This window comes from Haliaeetus albicilla, chromosome 24 (genome assembly GCF_947461875.1).
Source record: "Haliaeetus albicilla chromosome 24, bHalAlb1.1, whole genome shotgun sequence".
In the NCBI taxonomy this organism is placed as follows: Eukaryota; Metazoa; Chordata; class Aves; order Accipitriformes; family Accipitridae; genus Haliaeetus; species Haliaeetus albicilla.
In genome coordinates this window covers 23,920,122-23,938,462 of record NC_091506.1, presented here as the reverse complement: position 1 = coordinate 23,938,462, position 18,341 = coordinate 23,920,122, and positions in this window count along the sequence as shown.

Below are 18,341 nucleotides of genomic sequence, written 5' to 3'. Positions count from 1 at the left end.
GAGAGTTCTTGCCTGTGTGTGCATTTTACCCCAACTTGATTTGAAGGATGAGGAAACTGAGGGCTGTTACTGGGTCATTCAAAAGTGATATACATTGTTCCATACTGTTCTAGGTCTACATTAAATTCAGATGAATATTGGCTAAAATGCTAAGCAGCTGGCAGTGTGGGATGGGGCCTTTTTTTGGAGCTTCAGAGAATCTTACAGAATCTTAGTGAAGGAAACAGAATCCAGTGGTTACTGCCCGATGGGTAGAAAGTTGGTCAGATGCCCCTTTCTGATGTAGGAGAAAGTCAATTAGAAAGATTAGAAAGGAATGTAATTCAAACAGTAATACGCACCTTATCCAATGTCCACAGCAACTAGCAAGCTAAATTATGCTACCTCAACAGCAGTACAATTTTTTTTGCATATACACATATAAGTTATTCTTGAAATACAAAATGAGATCAAATATTCAATTAATACAAGTACATGAAATATCTGTCGAACACAAGGATTCCACACCATGCAAAGTTCTGTCACACAACATACATGAAATGCAAACCACATCACAAATGTTATGCTAATCTTCAAAAAGGACAGACTAGTGGTTTCTCCAAGTGAAATGTGTTTTTGAAATTCAAAGGGTGGTCTTTGTGATTTCACATATTGCCTGAAGTGCTGTATGCTCATAGGTCTAGGGCACACAGAACTAAATCAGTTTTCAAGTGATTACAAAGGAGGACTTTGTCCCGTAGTGTGAGAGTCTGTATACTCTGTACCAGTCTGACCATATTTACCATAAGGATTGTGCCACCACTGTGGTGTCAATATCAAGCCATACCCCAACCACATTGGGGGAAAGGTAAAGGCAATAAGATAAAAATAATTACATCTCTTCATAAGTCTTGTGAATACCTAACACGTGACTCAACTGGCCGTACCAGCAGAACTGCTTTAGTGTAGATGCACAAGAGTGCTTTTGTCCAAAGAGCGCACTTTGCTTGTGAAGCGTGTTCTTATTATAGCAAATTGCTGCCAGTACAGTTAGTAAGACAGATGTTCACACAGCAAACATGGTTTGGCTATGTATATATCTGTTCCCAAACTGCTTGTTATTGCCATTATGGTGCAGTTTGCTGTCCCCACCATCTTTGCCAGCTGGAGAGGATCATACGAACTCTTCACACAGGCAAGGTCAGCTAGGCTGGCTCCAAACCAACAGCAAGGGAGATTTACTTGACTGGGTTGATTTTGCCAAGCAGAACAGGAAGAGTTTGCACAGCCCCTTGTGTCAGCATAACGATGGGAAGGTGCCTCCCAGGTGTTGGTAGAAATTGATGGTGGGAACATTAAGCCAGTCACTTGCTCCACTGAGATTCAGAACTAAATGTCTGTGTATGGTCGGAGAACATTTTGTTTATATGTGATGTCCACATCAGTATAAGCATATTCGACCAAGAGGTCAGTTCCCAAAAGTCATTGTAGTTGAGGATGATTTACTGAATACAAGAAAATTTCAGTTCCAAAAGAAGTGCTCAACATATTGTTTTACATATTCTAGTATTAAAGAAAATGAAGTCTAGCACTGCCGCAGCAGTTTCTGACCAAGACTGAACTCTGTAATGCCGTATAAAGGGCTATTCTCTTACATGTAAAATACACATACCTTCCATGAATGTTAAACTACAGAGCTGAGCACTAGGATTTTTCCACACCCCTGTTATGGATAACTGCGTATCTTAGCCATTCAGTGTGGCACTTGCCAGCACATCAAGCAACCTGAAGGAGGGACTTGTCACGCTGTCAAACGCATTGCCCCACTTGTCTGTGGAGAAACTGCTGCGTCTTTTCAAAGTAATGATTTGCTCCATCCCATAAAAGTAAAGAGAAAGTGAAGATGAAAAACAGTACTTTAAAAGTGGAAATTAGAACTGTAGTAAAGCAATTTCCTTTTGAAAAAAATTACAATTGCTCAAGGCATAGGAACAAAGTGGCAAATCCTATTCCCCAAAGTATTGGGATCACTAGCAAAACCAAAGTAACGTTGCATCTCTGCACCTACAAAACAGCTGCCTGGCAAGTAAAGACAGCTCCTGTTTCATTAGCACCAAGCATTGTTCAGGTGCTTGTCAGCCTTGCTTTCCTCTTCAAGAGCTTGAAACTGTAGAATGCGAACACCATTGCTATAATTTGCTGGTCTTTCGCATAAAAGGCACATTTTAGGTAATAACGAGGACTTAGGTCCTGACATAAAATGTCTTTATAACTACCTTGATTTTCAATCCCAAACCAACTTCAGAGGCCAGAGCCCTGACTCACAGTGATAATTTGTTCTGCTACCAAGAGATTTTGTTTTTTCTGCTCTTTCCACACCCACACATACAGTCTTAGGCTGACTCATTTGAGACTGGTAACAGCACTTATCTGGACTCTGCACGGCCACGTATGGTTGAGTGACCACATATCTTTATTCTGTTTAATCTAATAAAAGAACAAATTCCCTAGATTTCCTTCAACATCCTCTTCCTTAGAAGAGCACACTTCAGCAGCCAAGACACTAAAGCAAAGGTCTGTTTAGCCTCAGGAAAGTGCATACAATACCTGCCTGCCTTCCAACTTGCTTGAGCTTGTGCTGTTTTCCTCTGTGGTCATGAAATAAAATTAAAGATCAATTTAACCGCCTGGAAGAAACAAACCTATAAATAAGTAGTCATAAAACCTAGAAGACAAGGCAGGAAGAAACAAAATCTAACGAAAAAGAATAGAGGCTGAAAAATTTAATTCCAGAACTAACTAAAGAAAAAGCAAACTTACTATTGAATAGTTCTGGGAAAGAAAGCAATTTGCAATTTTTCCTGGAAGCACTTGTCAGTCATACATATGCTCCTGAAAAAGGCAGATTCATATATCTTAGGGTATGGTTTGTTCACTTCTATGAAAACTAGGAGTCCCTAACTTGAAGAGTTTACAGTCTAAGAGTGTGTTCACAGTGCTGTCATAGGTGTGACGCTTTTTGTCTTCTAAACAAACAATGTTTCATTAGTCAACATCTACATAAGTAATTAACCATTCTCCAAAAACTCCTGAATGAGGATAATATCGCCCAATAAATTATAACACAAACTCCGTATTTGCAAAACCATGTGCAACTGCTGGAAGAAGTTCTTATTTGACCTGTTCTAATCAGATTGTAAAACCATTATAGAAAAGGTACAAAGGAACTGACCTGTAACTCAGATGGTTTTGGGGAAAAGTGCTGGATGGGTTATACTTAAATAATTTTTTCTTTGTATATTGTAAGAAAACTTACATTGCCAAGCTAAAAGCATTGCTTCATTAAATCAGTGACAAAGTTCCTATTAACGTCACTAGAACCAGGATCCATTCTCATCGACGTAGAATAAGAATCTTACCCAAAATCCACGTTATTAATAAACATTGACAACTAATAAAGACAGAAAGGCCACTCATTGCCACAAGAAAGAAAATACGTAGTGGAACCCAAAGGCACCTACATGCATATCCTTCTTCAGGACAGCAATTACAGTCTTAGCATAGATTAAGCAACATGTTCAAAGGGTGAGGAAGAGGGAAATCATAATATTACTCAATTCTTTTGCAGAGCAATTTCTTTTCTCTAGTTTTCAATGTTTATTTTAGAGATTTAATGTCAGATATTCCAAACTGCAGTTCTGACACTTCTTGAGCTTCATGGATAACTTATTAACCTGCTAGATAGAAAATTTTTTAACCTCAAATAAAAAACTGGATTGTCTGATTTCTTGATTGGCTGACTGCCTGTATTCCAAGTCAAGCTAAACTTGTATGCATAGACCTTGAAGTGTCTACTCGGTTTGGGTGGGGAATTCTCTCCAGAGCACATATCCCAAGGGGTAAACATTTGTTGCTGTTTTTACTGCTTGCTGAGTGAGTTTTCTTCATTGCTGATTTGCAACATGACAAAAAACAAAGAATAACTCAGAATAAGAAGTACCAAGACAGAAACAACTTCTGTCTCTTTCCTTAGGGTAATAAAGTGTCTTGACTGTTCACTAAACACTGAGGCTGTAAAGCATCAAGATTTTGTATGTTAGATGTTTTGCTGATTCAAAAGAATCTTTTAGTGTCACTTTCAAGTGACACTGAAAACTCTTCTGTCTGGTACACAGGTTTGTTTTTTTTTTTTTCCCAGCAAGAAAAAAATAAATCCTTACAAATAGATCAGAAATTTCTCCTAATTGGTTTTTTTTGGGGGAAAAAAAAAAAAAAGGTTAGGACATTTCCTTCATCTTAAAGAGAATCCATACCCCCAGGTAGGTAGCACTGTGTGGTAGCAATAAGAAACAATTTATTAGGGTTCCTTCAGGACTGTTTCTTCAGGTGTTCCACCTGGCAAAAAAACCCATAAAAAATGGCTTGCTTCCTCAAAGTTTTGTCAAATAGTGAGCTTGCATTTTGCTGTTCTGTTACAAGATCATAACATCTAAGGGGAAAAAAGGAAATAACCAAAAGACTAAAAGTGCAAGAAGAAATAACTGTTTCTATACAGTTTTTCTCCCACCACTTACTAGAGTTCTGCTATTGATCACAAACAATAAGAAAAAAGGAAATATGAAACACAGTACCATTTGACTTTTACTTTTAGATAATACTGATTCCAGAAGAATCCTTCCATGCCAGGCTCCTAAACCAGCACAGATACAACCTTATCCCACAGTATTTAGCCATAAAAAGAGATAGAAAGGTCACAGGTGTATCACCAAACACTTCTTTGCTGCAGATGGGAGAAAGATCCTCAAAATAAGGTATGCTTGGTAAATGAACTAGGGAAAAATCTATGCACAACAGGAAGAAACCAAATTTATTCGTCCAATGCACAAAACAGCAAAACCGGCTTTTTGATTATGGGATGAACTTTCACTTCTGGTTGTTGGCTCTGAGCAACTTAGTCAACATTTAAAATTGTATAAATAAATAATTATCAAAGGATTCATCCATAGACAATGCCACCTTAAGGTAGTTCCTCTCAAATCATCATGTCTACAGATTCTTGCATTTGAAGTACCAAGAGCCTGTTTTTATTCAACTACCAAATGGCTTTATCTTTGTGCAAAAAAATTTGTTTGTTTGTTTTTTTAAATCTTTCCCCTTCACACTACAACCCTCTGCCAGCCCTGCTGTGTCCTCCTGCTGTGTCCTCTCCAGGTGTGCATACAGCTGAGCCATAGGAGCCTGCAGACTCTACAAGGCTGTATCCCTGCCACAGGGCTTAGCAGTTCCTCAAATGCTGATCCTTCTACCTGTGCAAAACTGCAATTTTATGAAGTCATCTTAAGACAGAACTTAAGTTACTTAAGACAGAAGAGTCTTAAGTAATGAACTTCTTTCAGAATATTTGTTCAACTATCTATCTATATTTATGAAAGCAGAGGTGAGACTGAGGAGGGGCAGGGGAACTTCAAAGCTCCAAGCCACAGGTCTCTCTGAGATTTTTGCAAAAACCACCTGAGGAAATATGTCAAGTGGTGGGTGTTATGCAGTGATTTTTCATTAATTTTAATTGCTGTCATTCTATAGGATAGTGAGCATCCTCAGTCCTTTGCCTCCAAATTGCACTGGGATTTTTGCCAAATTTCTTCTCCTCTTTGGTTCCCTCAAGCAGTATTTAGTAATGGAAGCGCTTTAACATGTTTAAATAAGAAGTGTAAATGCCAAACACTTCTGAATGAGAAGGAACCTGTATCTTAAATGGCATATGAAGCCTTTATTCATAATTCTATAAACTAAAAAACTGGACTATTTGGGATCAAATGTAAAGCTTGATCAGGCTTGAGAAGAGAGTAGATGGAACATCCCCATTTAAGGAAAAGCAAAACAAAACACAAAGGAACTCTAACTTTTCATAACCATTAATAGTCCATACTGGGGGTGGAGGTGGAAGAAGAGACAAAAACCCACAATCAATTCCCTTGACGGTAGCTTATTGTTTTACTTTTAAAAAAATAAAATATTGTCTGCACCAGATTTGCAATACACATGACCTAATAACAATAATAATCTAGTCCTGGCTTCCCTGAGCCATGATGACTCCAGATCCCATTCTCCTCTCACATCCCCCAACAACCATATGAGAACTGCTTTTCAAACTCAGACATCTTTGTTGCAGTGCTCCTTTTCAGATAAATTAATATGACAGGGCAGAAGTCGCATGCCTGCACAGAACACTCACAATGACCTGTGTTTGGACCTAGCCAGATATGAGCCATGGCCAATCCAGAAGTAGCACAGCCACATTAGCATGGTTTTGAGCCCAGATTAGGTGCCTACCTCCTAGGAGGCAAGCAAAAAAAAAACAAACAAAAAAAAAACGTGAAAAAGAAACCATCAAACCAGAAGTATCATCTTGGGAATGATCATCAATGGCTTGAGAACAAATCTTACTGGTTTGTGAAGCAAAAATTTCATTAAAGCATGAATCCTAACTGGGAAGCTTAGAGGCAGCAGCCCCAACACTTCAATTTCCCATTCTTCCACTTGGATAGCAGCTGGTGGGGCAGAGGTGGCAGTTCCATGTCAATTAGAAGTATCTTATGATAGCTGTGGTGTATTTGCCAAAATAGAGACTTTCTTTTCCAAAAAAGCAGTATTTGTGAAGATTCACTTGAATGAGACTTTTATACAGATTTGCTGCATCAAGCATTCCAAACAAAATTATTCCTCAACAAAAAGCAGAAGTCAGACTTCCCCATGACAGTCAGTTTAACTTCAGAGATATTCCCCACTTCTAAAGGAGAAATCCAATGAACAAACATCCACTAATTTTCCTTAGCTTTCCACAGTTAACCAAATAGCAACTCACCATTTTTTTTCCCCGGTTTATATTCTTCCAGCCCCACAAGCGAAACTCATCCACAAGCTCAGTCATTTTTCGTGTTAACAAATCTCAGTAGAAAGGGGAATACCTTCCACCCTCCACAAAATGTGCCAGCTTGGGATCTTAAGTAAATATAGTTACCATTTCTCTCCAAATGCACCTACATTATCTTCTCAAAGCTATTCCAGTCGAAAGAAGTCCTTCACCTATACCTCTTAACTCTCCTTGTAGAAAGGCTTCTTGTCATGCTTGCCTGGCCCCAGGCATGCTTTGCCCCACCTTCCCTATTTCTCCTATTCAATTTAGGTAAAAGCCAGTTGTGTGCCAGACCCTGGGCTTTCACAACACCTTTTGCTCAATGTTTCCTACAAAGAGCCTCCTGAAGAGCTTGCTCTCCATCTGAAGAGGAGGGTTTGGTTTTGGTTTTTTTTAGGGGGTGTCTCTGCGTGTGTGTTTGGGGTTTGTGTGTCCTGTCCCCACAACTGCAAAGTTCTCCCTGCATCATCACCAGCCCAAGGAAATCTGCCATTGTGCAGTTAGATAGTCTCTTTGTGGTACGATTTTCCCGCAACTACTCAAAATCTTGGGTATACAAAGTGAAATTTTGGCAGAAAACACGTGCTAGAGACTATTTAGAGACCTAAATTTAACAGAGATACATCCAAGGCTGAGTTACAACTCAGTTACAGAAGTACCCTTCAATGTTTAGAATGAAGATACAAGAAGGGATTTTCTCATTCACTCTCCAAGTTGTTTTTCACCTATAAAATATATCTAGTTGTCTTGAAACTAAATTTGGCTATTTTTAATTCAGTTTAAATTCATTAACTAGTGCTGTATAGTGGACAGAGTCAGTGAGTGAATACCACCAACCTCATGGATACATTGTCCTTCCTTCTCACACTGCAATTACTAGTTTAAGTCACCCCAAATGGATTTGGCCTGAAATCTCCTTCATTTTCTACCTGACTTAGAACAGTGATATCAAGCCAAACTCCACCACATACCACATGGGCCTGTCACAGCTTCCAGGCTGTGCAATACCTTGCAGCAAGGCCCTGCTTGTACATCTTTGAATATGGAAGACAAGTTGATCAAGGTAGTTTATGGACAGCACAAAAAGAGAAAGTTTACCTGCCACCTGCAATGAAACAGTGGTCTGGGAAAAGCAATGAATGCTTTCATGCAATAAAGAGCTGTCCCTTCAGGTATTTAAATTGAAATCTGAATTGAATTTCTGTCTTTAAAGTGAAATCTCATCCAAAGACACAACTTGCATTGCTTGAAAAAAACCCAACAACCAACCCACTCTCCACCCCTCCAGATTTCAACAATAGCTTTATTTTTCATTTTTCTGACCAAAAATCAGAGTGGAAAATGAGTTGAAATGAATTTGTTTGAGATAAAAGATCTCTGTTTGGGGGGCTGTTAATCATTCCATTAAAAAAAAATCAGAATTATGTTATTTCAGAACAGAAACTACAACAATTCAACTTAAAAGCTTTGGAATTATTCTTTTTTGACCCTTCTAAAGGTTTTACTGGTGTCAGTTCTTGGCTGAAATATTGACTTGAAACTATTGAATCTAGCTGTGGTCTGTGTGTTGAAGTGTCCCTTAGGCATTCATTTAGTTCTGGTCACACCAGAATTTCACCTTTGTTACTTGCTAGGTCTGATTATGGTCTTCAAGACAGACGCATTTTCAACACTAAAGAGAAGGAAGATAATAGTATAGTCTGGAAGTGGAAATTCTTACAGACATAGCCACAGAGTACAAGAGATTCATAAAGATCTTGAGTGGCATGTGATAACAATGTGTCCGAGATTTTAGATATAAACCAATGAAGTCTGCATTATAAGGAAACAGATCAGGACTTTTTCAGGGGATATGGGAAGAACAACAGAAGGTAGCCTCCCTGTTCTCTTTGGGTCACATTTGATAATGCAGAGATGAATTTTCTGTAGGGAGGGAATATTTCACTATGCAAGTATTTCATATGAGTATGTGGTAGTCAGTGTAATATTTAAATGGTACAAACTGGACCTGAAATGGTTCTGCATTCTCTATTAAAAAGGTAGTACAGAAGAAGCACAGAAAATATCATTACCTTCCCCCATTCCCATGCTGTACTCTCTTTTGTTACAGTTTCCACACAGATCCACAGATAAAACATTAATGAGAACTCTTCATATTCACCTTAACAACAGTATAAATCCTTGTACTAATGAGGAGCACGGAGAACTTTTTATATCAAGCTGTGGTGTTTGTTTACCTTTGCATGACGTATTAGAGCCCAACCTCCGTGAAATATATATCAAGGTCACTCCTTTACTGGTATTCTCTGTAGTTGTTTGGCACTGAGATTTGGACATGTGAAGAGACGCATCTTTCAGCATCAGCAGATTTAGAGAATACATGCTCTGCTTTGAAATACAGGAAAATTGATCCTGCAGGGCTGTTTACTTCATCAACATACCTTCAAGTGCTATCAGGGCACCTGCATGTTGCGTAATTGCTATTTCTCTCTCAACCAAACATCAGCAAAATTTGTAGTAGGTAAAGGTATAATCATAGGGAGTGCTACAGCCAATTTTCACAGTTCATATTTAAAAAAAAGAAAAAAGCTAATTAGCAAGATCTATTCTGGAGCCTACCTGCTCTCTTCCTTTATTACATGCCCTCTGAACAGGTATTAGCTTTGGAAAGGTAGCTTATTTGAGCACATGTGATAACCTGGTACATACATATACTTTCCTTTGTGTTAAGCTTTCATACAAACACTCACATAAAGCCTTATTTAGAAATACTCTGTCTTCCCCAGTATTTTGTGGAAGCTAGTTTTGTCTGCATGGGTTTGGCACAACAGAACAAAGCAAAGCAGTCTGAGCAGTAGTATGTTGCCCTTCACAAATTTTTTACCCAGCTGTTTTCCTAGCTCAGTTGATGAGGCCTTAAAGTCTCACAGCTGTTTAGGGAAAAAAAAAAAAAAAAAAAAGTGCTCTTCTCCCACTGAGGGCAGCTTTGAGTTGAGCTTGTGACTGTGCAGTTAAGCCAGTGACCAGGCATGACCAGTCATCACTGGCATCAACCAAGGATTAAAAACCAGGTCAGCCTTCATTAGCCAAGTGTCAGACAATTGCAGATTACCTGCATTGAAGCAAAGCAGCATTAGGTCAACACACAACACCACCAGATGGAAAGCATTTCCAAAAAGTTATACACTTAATAAGGACTTTAGTTAAAAAAAAAAGTAACAGTTTGGAGACTACTCTACATTCAAGACTACAGATTTTAAAGGAGGAATTAAGCATTTCTATCCCCATTTATGGCTAAGCAAACCCATAAAGCACAGACACATGGAAAGATTTATCTGTAGTCACCTTACTGACTCATGACAGATTTTGAAACCACACCAGGTCTTCAGTTTAACACGCAAGGCCTGAGTGACACTACATCACTTAATACAGCCACTGATGTTAGGTACTCAACAGACATTTATTTAGTTTTATTTTCCTGAGCTCTTAAAATAGTTTTTTTACATGATTCATTAGCATTATTTAATTCTATGTCCACACATCCAAAGTTAGACTGTCCTATTAATTATGTTCTACTTCCTTGACCTTAATGAAGGTAATCCTCTACTCCCTGTGGTCTACAAATAGTTCCTTCCCATTGCCACAAGTTACAGCCTCCATTTCTCTAAGCAGAAGTCAAAGCTAACACAGCAGCAGTCACTCTACTAGGAATGCCTCCTTTGCAGGAAATGCTACATTTTCATAGCACAGTTAAGCTCCACAAGCAAGATTGAGCTTCCTTTACTCTTTCTGCCTGCCTATCACCTCTCACATTTCTTGGCAATTTCATGCCAAGTTTTGTACTGTATTGATCTATACATAATGAAAACTAGTAGAGCTAATCTAGGAAGATAAAAATGCAATGAGATTTCATCAAGGAGTTAATTTTTTCTATACATTCCCAAAGAACTATACAAACCTTGAAATTCTTTGTTTAGAAGACTTTTTCCCTCTCATTTTTTGACTCACATTAATACAACAACTTCCTTGACCTGACCTTGTCCAACTGTTCTTTTTAAAACCCACTATGGTAGACTATGAGATGCAGCAGTGTTATTGCTCCACAGAAGGCTCTGATCCTCATTGGTGGACAAACATGTGCTGCGTTTTCTGCATCCATAAGACAAAAGCTTTAGGAAAAAAACACATTAGAATATTATTTTGGACCAAGTATATAAACCTATTTTTTTGAAGTGTCTATTAAATCTTTCCTTTCACCATTTCCTTCTATTCCTCATGAAATTATTTAAAAAAAACCAAAAAACAAAAAACAAACTAAAACAACAAAACCCCAAATTCTGAAGAGATTAAGAACCAACACAACTCTTCCCATCACCACACTCCAGGCGGAATGCTATGACCTAGTCTCAGAATTTGGGCTCAGTGTCTGGTTTCAGGTGCATCTTCAATTGCACATTGATAAGGTGCTGCCTGACTACCAAAATAACAAGCCATGGTTTAGCTCTGTACATAATATAATGGTGGAAAGTAAGGAGCACTTGCCAGAATGAATATGTGGATGAATAAGGATGCTTAAGGGTATGCAACAGTAAACAGATATTTCTCATGTGTCTGATCAGAGTGAAAACTATATTCCAGTTTATTACATAGCCTGCAGACATAAAAATGAATAGTAATTGTTTGAACTAGATTCAGCAATACCTACCACAATCCACTACTGAAAGAGACCTGTGCTGTCTTGCACTTCTGGATTAAGATTGTTGAATACATTGTATTTTTAGAACAGCAATGAGGATCTTTTACATTGCTCATGAAACATATGACACACAAGTTTAACCAGGGAGAACTAGTTCAGCTAGTAAAGAACTGCAACACGAGAAAAGCTGGGACTAATTCAACTTCTACGTGGCACAAGAGGGAAGTCTGCAGTCTAATTCAAGGCTATTCTGAGTCAACAGAGGACTTGCACTGATTTCACCGGATTCTACTCAAGTCTATATTGAAACCAATTTAAAAAGTTACCAAATTAGTCTCTATGGAGCAGTTTTGTGATATTTTTGTTTGTTTTTCTTTTTTTTTTTTTTAAATCTGATTCTGCTTTCCACTGAAAGTCCTTTTAAAACAACAAATCTTTCACATGTATATAACATATACAAGAGCCAGATCAAAAAAAAGTACAGATCTCCACCTTATAAAAAGTTTTGGGAATGACTACAGGAAATCCGTACGACCTTAAACATCTAGCAAGAATATATACAAAGATTGATAAACTTCTTCAGGATTAACTGATGCAGAACAACACCTGATGAAGTCTCTGGCTTCACAATCTGCTAATAACACCAAAGCACAAGAACGTAAGTATGAGTGCCAACACACATCAGCTTTATTATTTAGAGAAAGCAGAACATACATTTATCATGGGCAGCACTGACACATCAAAGTGCTGATTATATGCCACTGTAGGGCTACCCAAACTTAATTGTTCCATGGTTGTTCAACATCAATATTGCAAAAACATTGCAGACAGACCCCTGTTAATTCAAAGGAAAGGACATAGCTTTATACATCAAAGATGAGGCTGCTGGACCAGAGAGAAGACAGCAAGCAAGCAATACCAGGAAAACAAACAAACCCAGCACTTTTAACTGCTTCCCTGCCTTTTCTGTGCAGGCCTTGTTCTTACTAGCAAATAATGCCTTAAACAAAGCTGAGAGCAAAGCAAAAGCACAGTACAGGGAAGGCAGTAGAGTGTTACTGCAGACTAGCTCTAGTTACACACAAACCATGCTGAATTAGAAAAAGCAGGAGCAGGATAAAATGATCTGAGCTACCCTATCATGCTGGGAGGTTGCTCAGTTTTCTTTTAACAGTTACCACTCTGATCACTCATTAAGAGTAATTACGCTTCAGAGAGAAATAAATAAATAAAGGAAAATCCCAAACAACACATGACATACGTAGATTTATCACTTCCCAACCACCAAAAACACAGTACATATCCGGAAACCAGGAAAAGTGGCAGCATTACCCAGGACCAGACCTCCAAAGCAACAACCAAACAAAAAAAACCCTCAAAAAAGCAAGGTAGTGTGGAAAATCAACTCTTTGATGGCTATAGCACTTCAGAAATTATGCAGGTCTCCATAATCGTATAGCAGATGAACAAAGAACAATACTATAGTCTTCATATCACTTATTTCCTAAGCATCATTATTTGACACAAGACCACAATCATAAGAAAAGGCTCAATCCAGAGACATCCCTCCATTCCCACTCACTGTAACATACCATAATACACTCCTGCTTGGAGTCTTAGCCATGAATTTCACAACTGCTGTTTTTCCACTTGAAGGACAGGAATTGTATGTTGTGTAATCAGAGCTTTCCATATAATCAGAGCAGAAAGCTTCCCAGAACTACAGATAGCCAACAAAACTGGAAAAATAGCACCATAATACTGGATAACCCAATACCTCCACTGTATTTTCATTCTCAACAGGCTCAGGTGTAAGTGTCAATCAACAGTTGGGTTTACCCACAGCCATGGGTAAATATGGGTAGACTAGATCACAGAGAAAATGAGCAACTATTTGTAACCCAAAAGAATATCTGACAGTCAAAGCTCTTTCTCTAAAACACACAACAGCAGCTCAAAACCAGAGAGAAACTGACTGCAGAACATGTTTGCTCCACCACAATGACTGGACTACAGGAAGACATGAAGCTGTTGGCCAGAACCTGCCCTAAGCACAGAAGGTACCTACCTAGTCCTGGAAACCCCCATTTTGAATCACAGCTGAGGCAAAGAAGAAGCACTAATTTCCACCTGCACTCAGCAGCACCTGTGCCAAGAACCCACCACACCTTCAGGCCTCTCCAGGTGCTTTATTTACATCCTCTTGGCTTTCATTTAAGAAGGCCAACAGAAATGTTTTTCTTGCAACAACAGAAATAAGTAAGGGAGCATAATAAAATGTGATGTGTAGAGGCATATTTTTTTCTTTCCCTATACCTATGCCAGTGGCTTCATTACAGTTGTTCTTTGCTTGATATGAGAGCACTGGGGTTCTTGTTGAAAGTATTAAGAAATATTTTGTCTTAAAACCAAAACTGATACATAGCTCAAGGCTGCTCACTATTGGCCTCAGAGCCCTACAACGTGGCTTGGAAACTACATATTTTTGTGAGAAATTGAAAGAACATAAAAGTGACCATTTTTAAAATAGATTTTCATTATTTTGCTTTTATACTTCTGCTCAAATTCTGGCATCTGTAAATGTACCAGATCTGACATTTACAGGGAATGCCTAACATTTGAGTGAGCCAATTATTTTTGGAAGAAGCATTGATAGGAATTAATATGCATGGGTGTTTTCTAAAGGAAAAGATGTGTTCAGATCTATCATTTTATTGTCACTTATACATAGCTTGTAGCAGGGCATGAGTTGCAGAGTAAAATTCAGTGAGGGGAGAAGAATAATGGTGATATGATAACAACAGAATATGGAGTGTAACTGGGTGCTCTCCTCTATTACACAATATTGCACCTGAGCAGTGTTGTATTGTGTAGTATTCTTACACAGTACAACACAATACTGCTCCTGAGGCATAACACCATGCTCAGGTTTTAGCATTTTGCTATGGCTCCCGAGACAGAGCAGGAACTTACATTACTCTCTGTACTATGTTTATTGTAGTTGCAAATACCCAGTGAAATGCTTGAAGAAAGTCTTATTACTTTATGCGTGTAATCTACGTAAAATATGTAAATGACATATTTCTATTTCCAAAAGTCAGTTCAGTCATGACATTAGACAAGGCTCATTTACCCAAAGCTTTAGTATCCAGTGCCATAAATGTTTTTACTAAAGTGCAAGACTGACACCAATGAAGTCCTTGATAGGATTACCACAGTAGCAGTCATATAGTTTGGCTGTGTATGTTTTCATGTTCATGTCTAATAAAATGGGATTAGGCTGACTGATAATGTATCATGGCATTTGAAATATATTGTTGGCTGTTGATTACATCTTATTTAGTCTTGAATCTGTTTTTGGAGAAATCCATTATTATCCATATACTTTTGCAATGGTCAAGGAACATTTTACAAACTAGATACCTTTTCAAATTTGTTTATAACACCCTATAAGTGCCCCAGAATGATATTTTTCATTCTGTTGAAGAGCTGCCTTACTTTTTTCACTTGCTGATGGCACATTTGCCTGTGATTTACTTCTTACTGGCAACACCTGCACTGGGGTACAGCAGAAAAACAGCAAAGGTGTTTTGCTACTGAGTGAAAGGTATAAATTTGAGCTTTGCAGTAAACTGGTACAGAAAGTCACACCCAGGCAAGTCCAATGCTTATGAGCATAGTCCTATTAGGTCGGGGAGCTAAAAAACCTGCTGTCTCTAAATCAAGTTAAACTTGGTGGACCAGCAGGTTCTTGACACTGATCAAAACCATCATCTCTCCGAGTTTAACAATGCATGGTTAACTTTTCAGCTGACACAATTCTGCTGTATTTTGTAGCACAAACAGAAATCTTTGGTATTTTTTGAAGTGAAAATGCTTCAGGTTTTGCGGTTTTTTTTGGAAACTTTTCTTTCACAGAAGAAAAGAAGAACATAAAGCAATGGGTATGATCCAAATTACATCATTTGGGCAATTTTCTCACAAGAAATGTGCCAATCAGAACACATTCTTGGTAACATATCCAGGACAGATGGATATCCTATTAAGCTCAGGACATGGACAAAAAGTCTCCATCAAAGGACTTGTTCATTTGCATTGAGGATGATAAGTACTTCTGCAGCAGTATTCTCCCAACCTTCTCCATCCTCTTTAGATCATAAAGAGATTGGGGAGTAGAGAACAAGAAAACCTCAACAAGTAGAATTGTAGTAGCCTGAAACTGGCCTCATTAACTTGTATTGCTTCAGCACCATTGCCAGGAGAAGCAGGGCTTGTAGTGCACCAGGGAGAGCAGCTGAAGCCAGACTGTCACTACAATCGAGCACACAACTCTTTCATGCAAATTAGTTACAGAAACTGGTGTCTGAAGTCACCACATCTCTGAAGTCAACCTCCTACAAGTATCCTAGGATTTGACAGTGTCTATGTGAATTTCAAGAAGTGGGAAAGAACACTTGAATTTTCTGTTTGCAGGAGGTGCATATACTCAGCTCCATTTAGTGAAAAATTGATGGAAAACACTGTGAGTTGAAATGTCATTTCTGAACTGACTGGTCTCCTGTCAGACTCTAATTCAGAGTGACTGTGCTTTAATTTTTTTGTTTTCTAATTTCATTAGTTATCTCTTAATTGCAAACACTGTGTCAAATTTATAAGGCTGAATAGAACTGTGGCGTTTTCATCAGTGCTTGAGAGCAGTATCCACCTCAGACCTCACATAATAGTAATAACAGTTGCTAAGAGATCTCAAAGGGAAAACACCCTTTTGTTTGGGGGGCTGCGGGGAAGCTGATGGGCAGTTGAAGAAGGCTGAGAAGGAAACACATTGAAGATGATATGCCTATGAAAAAGAGGTTCCCATTCCTTTAGCACATTCAGATTTGCAATCATATCTCATTTTATTTGTAGGAAGCTGAAGAGCTACACACCCTGTTATAAACATGGACATGAAACTCACACTGACATTGCATCAGAAGACATTTGTCAATAGAAACAGAAGCCTTTCCTAAGGACAAGCGAAGCTGGAGTCTAGTATAAAAGAATGGCTGCAGACAGAAAAGAAAGCGCTGGAGTATGGGAGAGGTGGGCTATCATGCCACTACGTTAAACTGCTGTCTTCAGGAATGTAATTCCTAGCATTCTGATTCCTCTCTCTGTTTAAGCCAGTTCTGTTATCAAGGAAGAAAAATATATACCAACTTCTTTTTTCTTTTGTTTGTTCTGGCGCTTGCACTTCCATGCCAGTGCCTGTCTCCTGTGTTAAACATGCTGCTCCTCCCTGCCCAGCAATGCTCTTTGTTGCCACCTTTTCAGTTGCTGCTGGCACTTGTGCTAATAATACTTGCGCTAATGTAATCACACTCCAAACAAAGCAAGGGCAACACTCTGACACCCCTACCTGGTATTTAAACAAACTCACACCAGATCTGGGAACATGCAGATTGCCAGCAGCATTGTGCCAATGGCAGCAGGAGGGAAACACCCTTGATTTGCCATCGTAGCCTGGGAAAGGAGGAGTGAAGCCAATACCAGCAGTGTCCCACCAGAGCAAGGTCTGGATAACCACAGGGCCCTGTCAGACTTACACACAAAACTGCCTCCCACAGTCCAGCTGAGGACATTTTCTGTTGTAAAGTAGAAGGTGGGTAAATAGAACAAAACAAGGGGTGGGATCCAGCTGGTTTGCATTCACTTATGGCTCTATGACTGATTTTGCATATGGCTTAGAGAGAAGTTTGCAGCCATTCAGCTTCTCTGTAAGCCAGGTATAGTGATACTCACCTCTGTCTGTAGCAGAGTTGAGGGATGTAGTTTCATAATCTGCACTGGAATTTCCACAGAAGGGCTATTAGTATGTCAGCTACAATGTTCCATTTACATCTGGTTGTGAAGGGAGGTATGGAAAAAAATTTTAAAAAGTGTTAATCAAGTGCTAATCTTGTTGCTAATTATTTTAACTGCTTACATTTGGAATTTCTGCATATGTTTCTTTTACTTTCCTTCTCTAAATGGGAGTAAAATGTACAAAAGGGCAGGTATTTCCTCCTTTTTGGTCCTACTCCACCTATTTATTGGACCATACCACATGCCTGGGAGTTTCATAATGGGAATTGGAAATGGAATTAAAGAAAAGGAAATTGCTACAAATGAAGCAATTTCCTGGGTGTAAACAGTGCTTGTAATTTTGAAGAACAATTTTAACACAAAAATATATTTTGTTCTGTCAAACAAGTGTGATGATTTTTTGCTAGATACTATTTAGCTGAGAACGAATAACCTCATTATGATTGCTGATGACATAAAAGCTGAAGGGCTGAACACTGAAGTCCTGATTTGGGCAAAACTCCAGAACTTCAATGATAGTTTTCTCTAAGTAATCACATTAGGATCTGGTCTTGGCAGTTCCAACCCTAATGGATAACAATACACCCTGGACTAACTTTTCAAAAATTTGTTAACTTGCTTTAAAAAAATAAATTGAGACTGGAGGAGCTAAATCCCGTTGACTTTTACTAAAAGTAAAACTTAGTGCATTGTTTTATGATGCCATTTAGACACCCGATTGTCTGCACTAAGTATTTCCTAGGATCTCAAATGCATGACTTCGATAAGCACTGGGCACCTGCGTCATCCAGCTTCTGTGAAAGTCCCACTCTGGCTGCATCATCTTTTAAGAGAGACTGATTGTGCTTTTTAGGCCACAGGCACCATCTTGCTGCAGCAATGCCCTCCAAGAACTCCTATTCCTAT